The sequence below is a fragment of the Bison bison genome, unplaced genomic scaffold, assembly GCF_000754665.1.
Source record: "Bison bison bison isolate TAMUID 2011002044 unplaced genomic scaffold, Bison_UMD1.0 scf7180017864369, whole genome shotgun sequence".
In the NCBI taxonomy this organism is placed as follows: Eukaryota; Metazoa; Chordata; class Mammalia; order Artiodactyla; family Bovidae; genus Bison; species Bison bison.
In genome coordinates, this window is record NW_011494941.1 from 387,134 (window position 1) to 402,156 (window position 15,023).

Genomic DNA, 15,023 nt, shown 5'->3' on the forward strand with positions numbered 1-15,023 from the left:
AGTTGACTCATTGGAAAAGACTCTGATGCTGGGAGGGATTGGGGGCAGGAGGAGAAGGGAACGACAGAAGATGAGATGGTTGGATGGCATCACTGACTCGATGGACGTGAGTCTGAGTGAACTCCGGGAGTTGGTGATGGACAGGGAGATCTGGCGTGCTGTGATTCATGGGGTCGCCAAGAGTCGGACACGACTGAGCGACTAAACTGAACTGAACCATCTCTAAGCCAGCTACAATTTCTTAGAAGGGAGACCTCTGCTGGTGGTAATTATGTGCCTTCAGAGATTTGCCAGCCACTGTTCCAGACACCTTGAAGAACTCCTTCATTGCATTGAGAAGATGCAGGAAATGACTCATGGCCCTTGGTGGGGCAGGTGCCAGCCCCTAATGAAAGAAATTGCCTCCAAGGAGGCAGGAACTTCTTGATAAGAGCTGACTCCTGGAGAGCTATGTTGGAGGAATTTGGGGATGGTGGGGTGGTGAGAACTGCTGGGAATTACCCAGATAGAGAGCTGTGTGACTGGTGGGAAGTGACATGTCTAGCTTTTGATCAGGTTCACAGGCTGACTTGTGAGTGATTCCCTCTATTTTACCAGCTCTGGTGCATCTTAAACTTAGTCTGATTCACATCTTCCAAAGAGAAAGGCAATGGTCAGAATTCCAGCTAGTGAGTCTATCCAGGGTCTAACCTGCAGTCTGGGGCTTCCTATTGACACCATCCAATAGTCTAAACCACTCCCATTTACAGTGGCCTTTATACCACTGAGAGGTAACCACCTCCCCCCAACACCCAGGCTAAGTGGTCTCTACAGGGACATATATAGTTTCTTCATGTACCTACAGATATTCTAGATCTTCTGCCCCTAGTAGTTTCCAGATTCTAGTACACTCTCGTTGCTCCAAAAGCCAACTCCATCCTGGACAGTAAACATTCTCAACACTGAACTGAAAACCCACCTGGTTGTTTATGACAAATAGCCTGCCTCTATATTGATTTGTCTGCCTCTCTGAACCTCTAACAGCTGAGATTTTAAGCTATAGGCTCTAGTTCATGTCTGCTTTCTGTCCAGATCAGGTTAAGTCAACTTTGCAAGTCAAAGTCCAAAGGTCATTACTGTGTCTGCATGATCTTCAGTAACTATAATAGTGTGGGATATAGTCAAATTTTTTGAAAGTGTGAATTCATTCTGAACTTTGACTCGGCCGATACCTACTGGATTTAGTTAGGTTTACAAACAAAAGTCTACATACGATACATGTTATTGACTTAGCTTTAAAAAAAAAAGCTGTTTAAGTGTGCCATCTTATTATGCTTACTCCCTTTCCCAGGGAAGACTATCCTGAAGTTAATCCTTCCCATCTACATGCTAACACTTTCTACATGTTTGTATCTGTGACAATTGTATAGTATTACTTTTTGGTGCAAATGGTACACTGTAGAAATTTTACAGTTTGCTTTTTCTCCAAGTTCTGTTTTATATTTAATACTCTTGGGCTGGAGTGATCTTATTCTTCATGACTTATACTGTATCTGTAGTCCTTTAAGCTCCAATAAAGTTTTTTTCCCCCCCAATAAAAAGTAGTTTGCCTTTATTCTTGTCCCTTAGGTCCCCAAATAAAAGCAAATGCAGATGTGGTCTGGAGCATACCTTAAACAGACTGCAAACTATTTCCACAAATTAAGCTCTAAAAATGGTTAGAAAATAACACTGTAACAGGCAGCATGACAAACAAGCAAAAAAGCATATAAGACAGCATCATGCACAGAAAATCATTACTGAAATAAGGAACAAACTCCCAGAACAAACTTCAAGTGTACTAACAGGAGAGATACTATCAAGAGTCAGTCACATTTAACAACCAAGCAACTTCCCTAAAGTTGTACTAAGATGTCAATTTACAGTTATACTGGTGTACAGTGCCTTAAAGGGTTGATTTTCAGTGGAGTATGTATATAACTAAGTCTTAAGAAATACATGGAGGGGTGTGTTATCAACATAACTGGAGGATGCTATAGACATAGTCTAGAGCCAGCCATGTCTTGAGGGCACATGGCAGAAGTCCTGTAGAATAAGAAGTGTCCTGCATTCCACGTGACTAAGTTGTCTCCAGCCTTGAACGGAAGAAAACCAGTTAACCAAGTCTAAAATCTCACTCCATCTGGCATAAAGAGTCCTGGGCCTGGTCTTAACGCTTGTAGAATTTTCCGGGAACACAATCACTGTCAGTTGACGGTTGCACATTGTTATGTGGAAACTTACTCAGAATTAAGTTACTATTTCTGAAAGTCACCTCATTTATAGCTACCACACTGACTTCACCTATAGTGTATTTTTAGGGAGTGAACTTTGAGGCACTTATGAGTGATACTATTTCACACCCACAAGGTTAGCATAAAAGTCAAACAGAACCTAGTAGTGAGGATGCGAGATGTGGGGAGTGTTTTCTTTCTTTCTTTCTTTTTTTTTTTTTTTTCACACACACACAACTCCTAGTGCTTGTGGGAGTATAAACTGATCACAAGAGCTAATAATAAGTTTCTTCTAAAGGCAAGGCATGTGAGACCACAAATAGTCTGATTGGGGCAAATGAACCCAGGAGGGTATTGGGAACATAGGGGGTTCCCTTACAAGTTTAGCGCTTTTTAATCTACAGAAGGTTCTTTGAGATAAGCCATTCTCACCTCACCCCCAACCTGGGCTCTCAAGTGGTGCATTGCAAAATGTGCTCAGATCCAAATGTCCTGAGCAGACTCAGACTAAAATAATCTTCAAAGTTTATTACAAGCTAGTGAAGACAAAGTCTCAAGTTCTACCTTTGGTGACCACTAGTCGACAATTTTTGCCAGTCTTTCCCAAAGCTTTTTTTTTTTTTTTAAGGAGAAAAGTAGGGGTTTCCATCTCAGTTTGCTTTAGTGGTTGTTAATTCAGAGACAGTTAATTTACACAGAGAAAGGAATTCCCTGTAGAGATAATATTCATACAGATGAGCTCTAGTTAAGCTGAACACAAACACCAGAATCAGTTTATCACGGTTGCAAGTTGGAATTGAGGGACCCAATGGGACCAACGATACACTACTCTATAGAACAGCTAGCTTTGCTTTTCCCTGGAAATGGTCTAGGACTGTATAGCTTCATGAAGCAGGTACCTTTCTTCCAAAGGCATAGCATTAGCTTGTTCTAGTTCCCACCTGCCTCTGGACAACCCCAACTGCAATATACTACCCAAGGAAGTCTGGAAGGACCCTAGAGGATTAGTATATGCAGGCAAAGACTAAAGCAAAGATCTAGGATAAAAGAGCTTAGAATATAAACATATCTGCTTAATGTGTGAGGAGACTGGGCTTTCACTGGGTGATAGTTTATATTCTAACACTCTACTCAGTTCAGTCACCCTTAGAGGGTAGCACTCCCTCCTATCGATGTGGGAACTGAAGAATTAATGTGACTTTGCCAAAGCCACATTACTACTAATTGTCAGAGCCATATTTCAGGTTGTTTTGATTTGAAAATAATGGAAATTCTAGTGGGAGGAAGTTTTTAAACAAAGTATGTTCCTTTTATTTTGGAATGGATCTTAAACGTGCCTTTAAAAGCATAGCAATACTCTGTCATCCTTGGACATTCCTCACTGAGACCCATTACTCAAGGTTCCTTTGTTGCCTGCTATTTTTACTCAAGGAAACATGGTTTGCACACAAGCCATCTTAGTTTTCTCCTAGTAGAGTCATACCCTGTGCTCACACTTGAATGGGTTGTTTACCCCAACTGTCTTCCCCACTTTTCCTGACCATTTAAACTCTTTGTAGGTCTAAGTTCCCCCCTAGCAATAGTCAAAGATCTTAGCTCTGTACCTAGTACTGTACAGTATTGCTGATATACAAATAGATACTGAAATCATTAGTGGATAACTTGGCTTTATAGATGTTTTGAACAGCATTGTCATAAAAATGCTTGGTGAACTTATGTTTATGGTGTTTTAGTCACATTTGAAGTGTTGGTTAGGGTTTTAAACAGGCTGGGAATATTTAATAGTTTTCCCATTTAAAATTATGATTCCTGTTATCCTAGTGTTTCTATTATTTGATAAGAGATGAAGACATGCACTGTTTCTCAGGCACAATACTGAACATAGATGTCATATGCTTGTACCCATTTGTTGGAACCCCAGGAGATGACACTACAAACACAGACCTATACAAATGCACTGAAGTGGCCACAAAACCCCCAGTGGCATCATTAAGGTGGCTCATTTGAAGTGTACTTTCATTTCAAAGCTACCAAAAGTCAAACTTATTCCAAGATACTGCCTTCTTGGACAACAGTTCCAAGCTCGATAGTAAGCTTTTTCACCTGCGTGTAGGTTTTGAACTCAGTTGCGCTGTTAATTACTGAGATCCAGAGATAGACTGGGCTCCAGAATGCTGCTAGTTGCCATATTGGTACAATGATCGTGACAACTAAAATAGTCCCCATAGTTTTCAAAGTGCCCTGAATAGAATATGATGTTGTCCCTCTTGGAAGTCTCTGCATTATGCCATCCATCACTGTTGAGATCTTAATTCCACAGTCCCTGCTTTGAGACAGGAAAAATATGCCAAAGTCACAGGTGACAGCACTGTGCACAGCACATCAAATGCATTGATGATGTGAGTTGTCTCGATATTTAACAAATATCAAGTTTCAACAATGCAAAACCCCCACAGTGCACACCCACATACCCCCATCACCTCAGCAGTTCCTAGGCCAAATGCATTGATGTTGCAAGCTGTCCCTATATTAAAGAGCATATTCCAATATCAAATGGTAAATTTCAACGATGCAAAACAATGTTTGCACACCCCTCCGTCACTTTTGCACAAACCTGATAGCTTTGAAGTTATGTTTTTTAAGTTCAAGCAACATAAAGAGGCCATTTCCTTACTATATTCAACCCACTCTATTCTGTGCAACCCAAGCTATCTGCTCCTTTCTAGGCTGCTGCTGCTGCTAAGTCCCTTCAGTCGTGTCCGACTCTGTGTGACCCCATAGACAGCAGCCCACCAGGCTCCCCCATCCCTGGGATTCTCCAGGCAAGAACACTGGAGTGGGTTGCCATTTCCTTCTCCAATGCATGAAAGTGAAAAGTGAAAGTGAAGTCGCTCAGTTGTGTCCGACTCTTTGTGACCTCATGGACTGCAGCCCACCAGGCTCCTCTATCCATGGGATTTTCCAGGCAAGAGTACTGGAGTGGGGTGCCATTGCCTTCTCCCCTTTCTAGGCTAATGGAACCATATTAGGTAATATTAGCAAGACATAGATTATCTAGCAACTCATATGAGCTCAAGTTCCCCTGAGTGATTTGTTTCTTAACTAGGCTTATAGATTCCTTCCCTAGAGCTCCAAGTTTTTTATGTAAACTGAGATATGTATATGCTTATTGCTCTAAGTATATTTTCTAGTTTGTTTCCTTCCTTTGTATTCCTAAGGCTCCAAATTTCCAAGAAGTACTTCCTTTGTTATGATTGGACAGTTTTTCCAAAACTTTTGATAGTCATTTGGAAACCTGAACATTTGCATGTCTCTCACTAAGTGTAAGATCAGATCATTGATCAAAACCAAATTAAACTTTTAAAAAGGTGAAAGGCATCTGTTTTATATTATCTTTTATGACTTGCAATATTTGACTGGTATTTCTATTGCGGTATAAATATTTGAAGAGAAACGTCCACAGTCTTCTGCTTCCCAGAACTGTAAGAACACCAGCTGGGATCATTGCCAGTCCTGGGGTACAGTTTGTACGTGAATGATTAGTCTTTATTCAGTTTTACATGAACTGCAGGTTAGATGATGTCTCATCTTATAAGGGCCTTATTAGGGGCCTTTCATTTCTGTAGAGTTTCAAGAATTCAGTATCCTGGATTTATCTTCTGAGCAAGTAGAGAACAGGTAATACAATATTTTCCATCCTTTTCCATCATGGGCCAAAAAATAAGGTGCAAATGGAGTAAAACCTTTAAGGTTCTGTTGCATGTCATGTAACTTCTCCTGGCCCCCAGAATTTGAACCGTAACCAAAACCACACACAGCTCTTGTCATTCAAGTATGTCCAGTTTTTAAACCCTCAATGGACTACTGGTTGTTCCTAGCATTACCTATCATGCATCTTTATAAATGACCTCTTCCTAGTTTTGACTTGTTAATATTTGTCGAAAACTCACTTGCAGCCTCTAAGGGGCCTTCTCAAAAAAACTAAGACTCTTTAGTTAAAACTAATATTCACTCTTTGGTAAACCTTAAGTCATCATACCCTCTATGAATGTAAGCGATAGGCTTGACTTTTTCCTAACCACCTTAAATTACCTCTTCTCATGGAGACTTGTGCTTCAGAGTAAATGCAAATTCCTAAGACATTTCAGCCCATCTTTCCAAATAAGAACAGAATAAGCAGTACTAGTCAACATACTTTGCTGGATATAACCTTATGAATGCAACAAGTCAGAAAATTTTGACTTTCATTTGAAGGGCTTTCAGTGATCTAAAGTTTTCTGGGAAATTCCAAAGTAGTGGAGAGGAGCAGCAGGAATCAAGCATTTCTATACTCAATTATCTAGTACTCCCAGATCAGTTCTTATGACCCTGAAGGTGTGTCATGATGTTTCCACTAGAGCAATCTACAGATGGGCAGGCAGTTGGCTGCATCTTCAGCAACCCACCATGGCATCACCTGCTGCCCTCAGCCAGAGGCAGAAGGGCAGGCTCAGAGAGCAGACTGCTGTGGGACACAGCTCCTCAAGCAGGAACCCTTGAGAAACTCCGGGGCTCCATTGTCTAGCTAGCATTTCTCAGAACTGAACTATGGTCAGACTCTACCTAATTCTGCATTTCCTTCTATCACACAAATCAAATACAGAGTGTGAAAGGCTTTCTCTGCTTATTCCTGTTACCTCTGTTTCATGCCATTTCCCTTAATAAGTCTGCAATCATATCCTGGTTTCTAAGGATCTGAACTAATAAGGGAGGTGCTGGGGATGGTATGAGAAAACAAGCAGTATCGTGGTTTAGGGGTCTTACCGCTCAGCCAAAAAGGAGACTCCACCCGGGGTTAACTAAGCACTGTTTTTGTTGTATCCCACAAGTTTTAAGTTATTTTAATTCAAAAATTAAAAATTCTTCAATAACTCTTTTGACCTCCATTTAGCAGTTTTTAAACTCCAAGTATTGACATCTAGCTTTCTGTTGATTTTAATTCCATCATGTTGAGAACACTTTTTAACATTTCTTTTAAACTGAGGTTGATTTAACCACCTCGAATGTGGTCTTGATGAACACTGGGCATGACCTCTAAGAATGTGTATTCTGTTGTTGGATTAAGTTTATAGAAGTCAATTGGATTCAGTTAACTGATAGCTTGCTTCAGTTCAACTATGTCCTTACTAATTTTCTGCCTGGTATATCTATTACCCATAGAGGGATGTTAAAAGCTCCAAGGACAGAGAAATCCATTTTTCTTTGTAGTTCTATTGGCTTTTGCTGCTTCTACTTTGATCCTGTTAGGCATATGCACGTTAAGGATTGTTATCTCTTTTCAGAAAATTGACCCCTTTGTTACATGATGCCTCTCCCCACTTTTCTTTCTTATTCTACAGTCAGGTTTGAGTGAAGTGAATTTTTTTTTTAGTATTAACATGGATATTTCTCAACCCCTTTATTTTTGCACAAAGTATTCAAATTGAGTTTCTTATAGACAACATATAGTTGTCTCTTGATCCACACTGGTAGTCTTTTAATGGGTGTGTTTAGACAACTGACATTTGATAAGTTGGATTCATATTTGTTATCTTGTATTAGTGGCCTATATTTTTTTCATTTTCTGTTTCACTCTGTCTTCTCTATTTTAAGCTGCATATTCCTCATTACTGTTTTCTCTTTGTGTATTGTAATTCTGATTTTAGTGATCACTCTTGAGATTACAGTCTACAGTTACAATAGATCCTTCTCTTTTAACGAGCATCATACAACTTCATGGGTAGTACAATCTCCTCATATATGTGCTCAGTCACTCAAGTCCTGTCTGACTCTTTGTGACCCCATGGACTATAGCCCAGAGAAGTCTGTCCATGGGATTTTCCAGGCAAGAACACAGAAACAGGCTGCCATTTCCTTCTCCAGGGATCTTCCTGATCCAGGGATGAAAACAATGTCTGCCTTGGCAGGCAGGCTCTTTTTATGACTGTGCCATCTAGGAAGCCCTTATAGAAGTGTATTTCCAATTCTTCCCTCATCTTCTAGTTGTCATTCATTTCACTTGTTTGGTCACTAAGTCATGTCAGACTCCTTGCGACCCCATGGACTGCAGCACACCAGGCTTCTCTGTCCTCCACTATGTCTCCTGGAGTTTGCTCAGATTCATGTTTATTGAGTTGGTGATGCTATCTAGCCATCTCACCCACTGCTGCCCCATTTCTTGCCTTTAATCTTTCCCAGCATTGGGGTCTTTTCAAATGAGTCAACTCTTCATTATCAGGTGGCCAAAATATTGGAGCTTCAGCTAAGCATCAGTCCTTCCAATGAATATTCAGTACTGATTTTCTTTAGGATTGATTGGTTTTATCTCCTTGCTACCCAAGGGACTCTCAAGAGTCTTCTCCAGCATCACAGTTTGAAGGCATCAAAATTCTTTGGCATTCAACATTTATGGTCGAAATCTCACATCCATGACTACTAGAAAAAACCATAGCTTTGATTACATGGGCCTTCGTTGGCAAAGTGATGTCTTTTTTTTTTTTTAATACACTGTCTAGGTTTGTCATAGCTTTCTTTCTAAGGAGCAAAGATCTTTTGATGTTATGGCTGCAAGTCACAGTCTGCAGTAATTTTGGAGCCCAAGAAAATAAAATCTGTCACTGTTTCCACCCTCTCCCTCATTTGCCATAAAGTGATGGGACCAGATGCCATGATCTTAGTTTTTTGAATGTTGATTGTCAAGTCAGCTTTTTTTTTATTTTACTTACTCGAATTATAGTTGCCAAATACAGTGTTATTTTGTACACTGTTGAATTAATATTTTGCCTTATACTCTCTAGTGCACTTTTCTTATAGCTGCATTTTGACTCCTTTCTGAAGAATTTAACTTCTTTCAAGTTGGTCTAGTGGCACGTCATTTGTCTTTCTCCACTTTTGAAAAATAGTCTCACTGGATATAGAATTCTACGTTGTTTCCTTTCAGTATCTTTAAGTGTTTCACTCCACTCTTTGCATGGTTTGAGTCTAGAGTAATATTTATCCTTGTTCCTCTATAGACAAAATGGTTTTCCTCCTTGAGGATCTTCAGTTTGATTACATGCCTATGTGTTGATATTTTTCTGTTTATCCTACTCAATGTTCTGAGTTCCCTGGATCTGTGATTTGGTGTCTAGCATTAATTTTGGAAAATTCCCATTGTTCCTTCAAGTATCTTCTGTTCCCTTTCTTCTGCTATTCCTACTATGTTACAGTATCTGTAATTGTTCTGAAGTTAAGTGATATTGCTGTCATTTTTGTCCCCACCCCCTTCATGTTTCACTTTTGAAGCTTCTATTAAGTTCACTGATTCTTCATTCATGTCTACTCTATGGATGAACCCAAAGGCTTTATTTCTGTTGATTTTTTTATTTCTAGCATTTCCTTTTTATTCTTTTCATTTCTGCTTACTCACTTTTTCTTTGTATGCTGACCACTTAGAGCCTTTAGTGTATCCATTTTAAGTTGCCCATCTGTTAATTTCTTTAATCATATTTGAGTCTAGTTCTGATATTTGTTCTTTTCAGGCTGCTTTATCTTCCTTTTGTCTTGCCTAACTTTTTGCTGAAAGCAAAGTATTGTGAACTGGATAAAATAAAACTGAGTTAAGTAGGCCTTTGGTGTGAGGTTGCATATCTGGCTAGGGGTTGCACTGTGATTATTATTTGCTGTAATTGTGTGTCAGGGTAAGCTTTCCTATGGTGTCTGTTTTTGTTTCTTGTTGTCTTTGGGATTCCCAGAGACTTGTTAAAGGTGGTCTTGGACATGTAGTTTGTAGTTATGTGTGTGTGTGAAGTCACTTCAGTTGTGTCCAACTCTGGGCAACCCTATGGACTGTAGCCTGCCAGGCTCCTCTATGGACTTCTCTAGGCAAGAATACTGGAGTGGATTGCCATGCCCTCCCCTCCAGGAGATCTTCCAGACCTAGGGATCGAACCCATATGTCTTATCTCCTGCACTGGCAGGCAGGTTTTTTTGTTTTTTTGTTTTTTAACCACTAGAACCACCTGGAAAGCCCCGGTTTTCAGTTATATTCCCCTGCCATTGCATTGGAGATGTAATGCTGTGGGGTTAAGTTGTGAGGGACCAGGAAGCATTCTAGAGTTCTATGTCCCTATGATTAGGTTTCAAGTCTATTATGGATCCTGTGACTTTGGGCTGTGTTCTTCACAAATGTTCCCTTCTTCCTTATGTGAAGCAGGAAGGCTAGAGAGGGTGGGCATTGGGTATTTCCTTTCCCCCTAACACAGTTAGGGTTTGGTAGTCTCTTCATGTTGATGTATGGAAAAATCAATACAATATTGTAAATTAGCCTCCAGTTAAAATAAATTTATATTTAAAAAAAAAGAAAACAGGCTTTGTTAACAGAACACTCTGACATTCCAAGATGGTTACTATTCATTCCCACTTCCACTGCTGAAAGAATATAGGACATTTTTATCTTCACTGGGAGAACCTGTTATGGTTCTAGAGGTAAAACTCAGAAGTGTGGGTTTGGGGGCCCCTCCAAAATTGGGCCCCCTTTAATTCACACTTGTCCACACCAGCAATCATAAGTTAAAGTTTCCTACTTGAGTACTGGGTCCTGAGTCACAGGGTCTCTGCTTAGGTAAATAATTCTGTGTCTGCCTTCTGTTTTGAGAGCAGTTTGCCCTATGACCTTAGTTTTTGTATCAGACTTGTGATTAGTTGCCAGTTTTTATTTTGCTAGGTTTTCCCAGTTGCATGGAGTGACCACTTCCAAGCTCCTTACACGATAGGTGTCACTGCTGCTGCTAAGTCGCTTCAGTCGTGTCCGACTCTGTGCGACCCCATAGACGGCAGACCACCAGGCTCCCCCATCCCTGGGATTCCCCAGGCAAGAACACTGGAGTGGGTTGCCCTTTCCTTCTCCAATGAAAGTGAAGTCGCTCAGTCGTGTCGGACTCTTAGCAACCCCATGGACTGCACCCTACCAGGCTCCTCTGTCCATGGGATTTGCCAGGCAAGAATATTGGAGTGGGGTGCCATTGCCTCCTCCAGTGGTTATGCTTAGGTATTAGTATCTTTCTCTACTACACACAATTGGTGCTAGAAGTTTAAATAGCTGAACAGAAATGCCAGTTTTGAGCATCTATTTATGCTGAGTAGCAAACAGGCATGGAGCATGATAGATGGCATATGTAAGCAGAGTTTGAGATTAACCAGTCACACAGTACTTTAGAGCTGCACTGAGATCCAGCTTCAAAGCCCACACTTATCACACCCCCAGCTTTCAATGGCCACAGGCCGGCTGAAGAGGTGGCCACACTGGAAACAGGTGTGATGCTAGGGAGACGTGGTAGAAAGCTTTAAGCAGAGGCAACAGCTTGACCTGAGAAACAGGACTGATGTCATGGCATACTCAAGTCCATAAGGTTAGTTTCTAGGATGTATTCAACTACAAAAACAATGAAAGTAAAGTGGACCCAAAGTTGTTTAAGAACAGAGATGAAAGCATTTTACTACCAGAAAGGGACAACTTTTAGCATTGAGCTTTTAGAACTATTTCCAATACTGTTTTTCAAATTATATTGCCTTTTGCTGTTAGAGTGAACGTCAGATTGTGCCCTCCCCCCAATTCTTCCTCATTCAGTTCCCAATTCAGCCTCATTCATACCAGCCATATTCAGCCTTTCTTCATGCATGGTATGTGCCCTGTTCTACCGAGTCGCCAAAATCCAACTAACAGTTCACTGCTTCCCTAAACTGCTTTAACCTGAGCTCTTCTCAAATCCTGTCAGTGTTTACATCAAGCTCCATCATACAGCCATTTCTCCCTCACATGTTCATGGCAAGTGCTATACTAGGCACTGCTTATTTGAAGTATGTAGCCATTCTAGATGACTAGAAATGTTTCCAGGCAGTTTTCTAGAGTCTAATCAAGTAGCAATTATTTGGGAGCTTTGACTGTTTAGCTGTTATGACTATTGTAAGAAATTTGCCCATCCACTATTTGAAATCCTTCTAGGTCTCCCCCCGCTTCCAGCAGCTGAAATTTACTTGCTTGACTATAGCCCAGATGTCCCTTATTTGCCAAATAACCACCTCCATACAGTCTGTTCACCTTAAAACCTTCATATGGGTGATAAGAAAAATGACTCACATTTCCATGGAGGTCTATAAACTTGTTATAAGTCTTACAACACCTCATGTCATGAGAATCAATTCAGTCCTTCTCAAATGGTTTTACCAGCTGGTCAGCCTAATTCTACTTGGCTGAAATAAATCACAGGGTTGGAAGAGCTCTTGGCCATGGGCTATGGAAACTTGAGTCTGCAAAGTGGGGAGGCAGAGTCAAAGAGGTAAAATCAACTTCTAAGGGTTTGACACTAGATAAAGACTATTGGAAAGCTTTATCCCCTAAAGTTATGCTAATTTTTCTTGAGATCCTGCATTTGTCTTGAGATTTTACAAGATCTCAACTACCATTTCTCAAACAGATTAGAGAAATGTTCTCCAGATTACAGACTGGCTGATTGATTCAAATTGTTTCAATTAGGCTCATGCAACTACCTGGAGTCACAGCTGAAGAGGATTCAGCTAACAGCCCTCCCACTCAAGGAGGGTTGAGCAAGCTGCAGCCCCTTACACATTGCAAAGGAAGCCCCTTTAACAACTTCAGCTGAGTTACTGGCTGCTAGAAAGAGGTCCAGAGTAGTTGGTTTAACACAATGAGGTGCCGGGAACTTTTAGGATCTAATACATAGGGTAAAGGAGTGACCTAATGATATGCAAGTTAAAAAGTTCACTCTTCAAGTCTGAGAAGTTGACAGAAGCAGCCTGTATGTGCATCTGCTGCTGCCAAGTTGCGTCAGTCGTGTTGGACTCTGAGATCTCATAGATGGCAGCCCACCAGGCTCCTCGGTCCCTGGGATGCTCCAGGCAAGAATACTGGAGTGGGTTGCCATTTCCTTCTCCAGTGCATGAAAGTGAAAAGTGAAAGTGAAGTCGCTCAGTTGTATCTGACTCTTCACGACCCCATGGACTGTAGCCTACCAGGCTCCTCCATCCATGTCCATAGGATTTTCCAGGTAAGAGTACTGGAGTGGGTTGCCATTGCCTTCTCCCTATGTGCATCTAGCAAGTTAATATGCCCCACCCCAAACGTTTAATTTCCATGTTTGATTTGCTGTTCAGTAGCCTCCACTTAAGCATTAAGGCCAGCATTCAACCTAGAATATCCAAAGTAAACTCACATTCAGCCTCTTTATTCCTGTACATGGCATCTAGGATGCTATTTCACATTCAACTATCTTCATTGGTAAAGTCCAGTGAAATTAAGAGGTTAGTTATCCAAAGTTGCTCAATCCTTTTTCTCTCCATAGAGGTATAGTTTACCCTACCTTCTCTATTTAGCTGATACTTAGCCATCAACTATTGAATAATACTGGGTTCTGGTTCTAGTAGCTTATTAGCATCAGTCCCACCATTTCATCTGGCCAGGACTTCAGCAGAAGAGTTGAGCCTCCAAAAGCATTGTGTGTACTAAGTCACCTCAGTTGTGTCCAATTCTGTGCGACCCTATGGATTGCAGCCTGCCAGGCTTGTCTGTCCATGGGATTCTCTAGGCAAGAATACTGAAGTGGGTTGCCATGCCCTTCCCTCCTGGAATCTTCCTGCTCCAGAAATCAAACCCACATCTCTTATGTCTTCTCCTTTGGCAGACAAGTTCTTTACCACTAATGCCACCTGCCTAGTCACAATCCAAAGTGAGCTCTTGCTTGTTCTCTGTCAAGGAAGTGCTAGCCTTAGGGAACAGTGTGTCCCTGAACAATGTGCTTGGCTCAAAACCCACTGGGGACTTGTGTCTGAGAGAACACAGTCCAGGAGAACAGAACTCTATAAAGGTGTATACAGCTGGAAAACAACCTTCTAAGCCCAATCTCAAAAGTGTCTTCTAACCTGGGGGGCAGGCACAGCTAACCAAATTGCCTGTGAGGTTTTTTTAGGAGAGACTTTTTAAGAGATCTGACCTTATCAGGTCCCTATCACTGTGGGAACAACAGCAGTTTCCACAAAAATTCAGAGAGTATCTCCCCAGAAGCCTATTTCTCCTGCTAAAAGGCATAGTGAGCACTGAAGGTGGGCCGCCTTTTTAGGGTACTGGAAAAGAGGTTCCACAGGCAGCTTCCACCTTAACTCAAAGCGAGTTAGGCAAAGACTGAACAGAGAGGAGAAAGGAGTCATGTCAGAGCCCTGTGGCCTCCCCACGTTTAGAGAACCGTCTTATTCAAAATTAAGGCAGAAGGAGGAGGTGAAAAGCCAGGCCTCCCGAAGAGGTGAAAATGCTTCGAAAGAAGAGCTAAAGTGAAGAGAGTCTTTTCAGTAGAACATTCTGGTAGGTCCTGGAGGGAGGAGTGACAAAGTCCTTGCAGAAAGAACAAGAAAGCAGAGGCCATTGCCTCACCACCCTCCATCCAATTCCCGGCTCACCCAACCGCCATCTGACTGAAAAACCGCTAACCTACAAAGAGCAGTGACACGCCCGCCTCCCCTCCAAGTGCTGCTGGCGCTTAGCTTCTGCTTATAAAGGCCTGCTTCGTTGGCGCATGCTCCCTAGGGAATGGCGTGTCATCAGAAAGGGGAAAAACACCTGTCTTCCCATAGCTCTTCTCGCTCTCCAGCTGAAAGAGCCCCACCTCATCAAGGAAGAAAAGGGGGAGGCTGAAAGTAACTGAGGCAGCAGTTTTAAGCGGTGGGTTAACCTTTGCATAACTGTGCCTCCTCCATTCCTCCCCC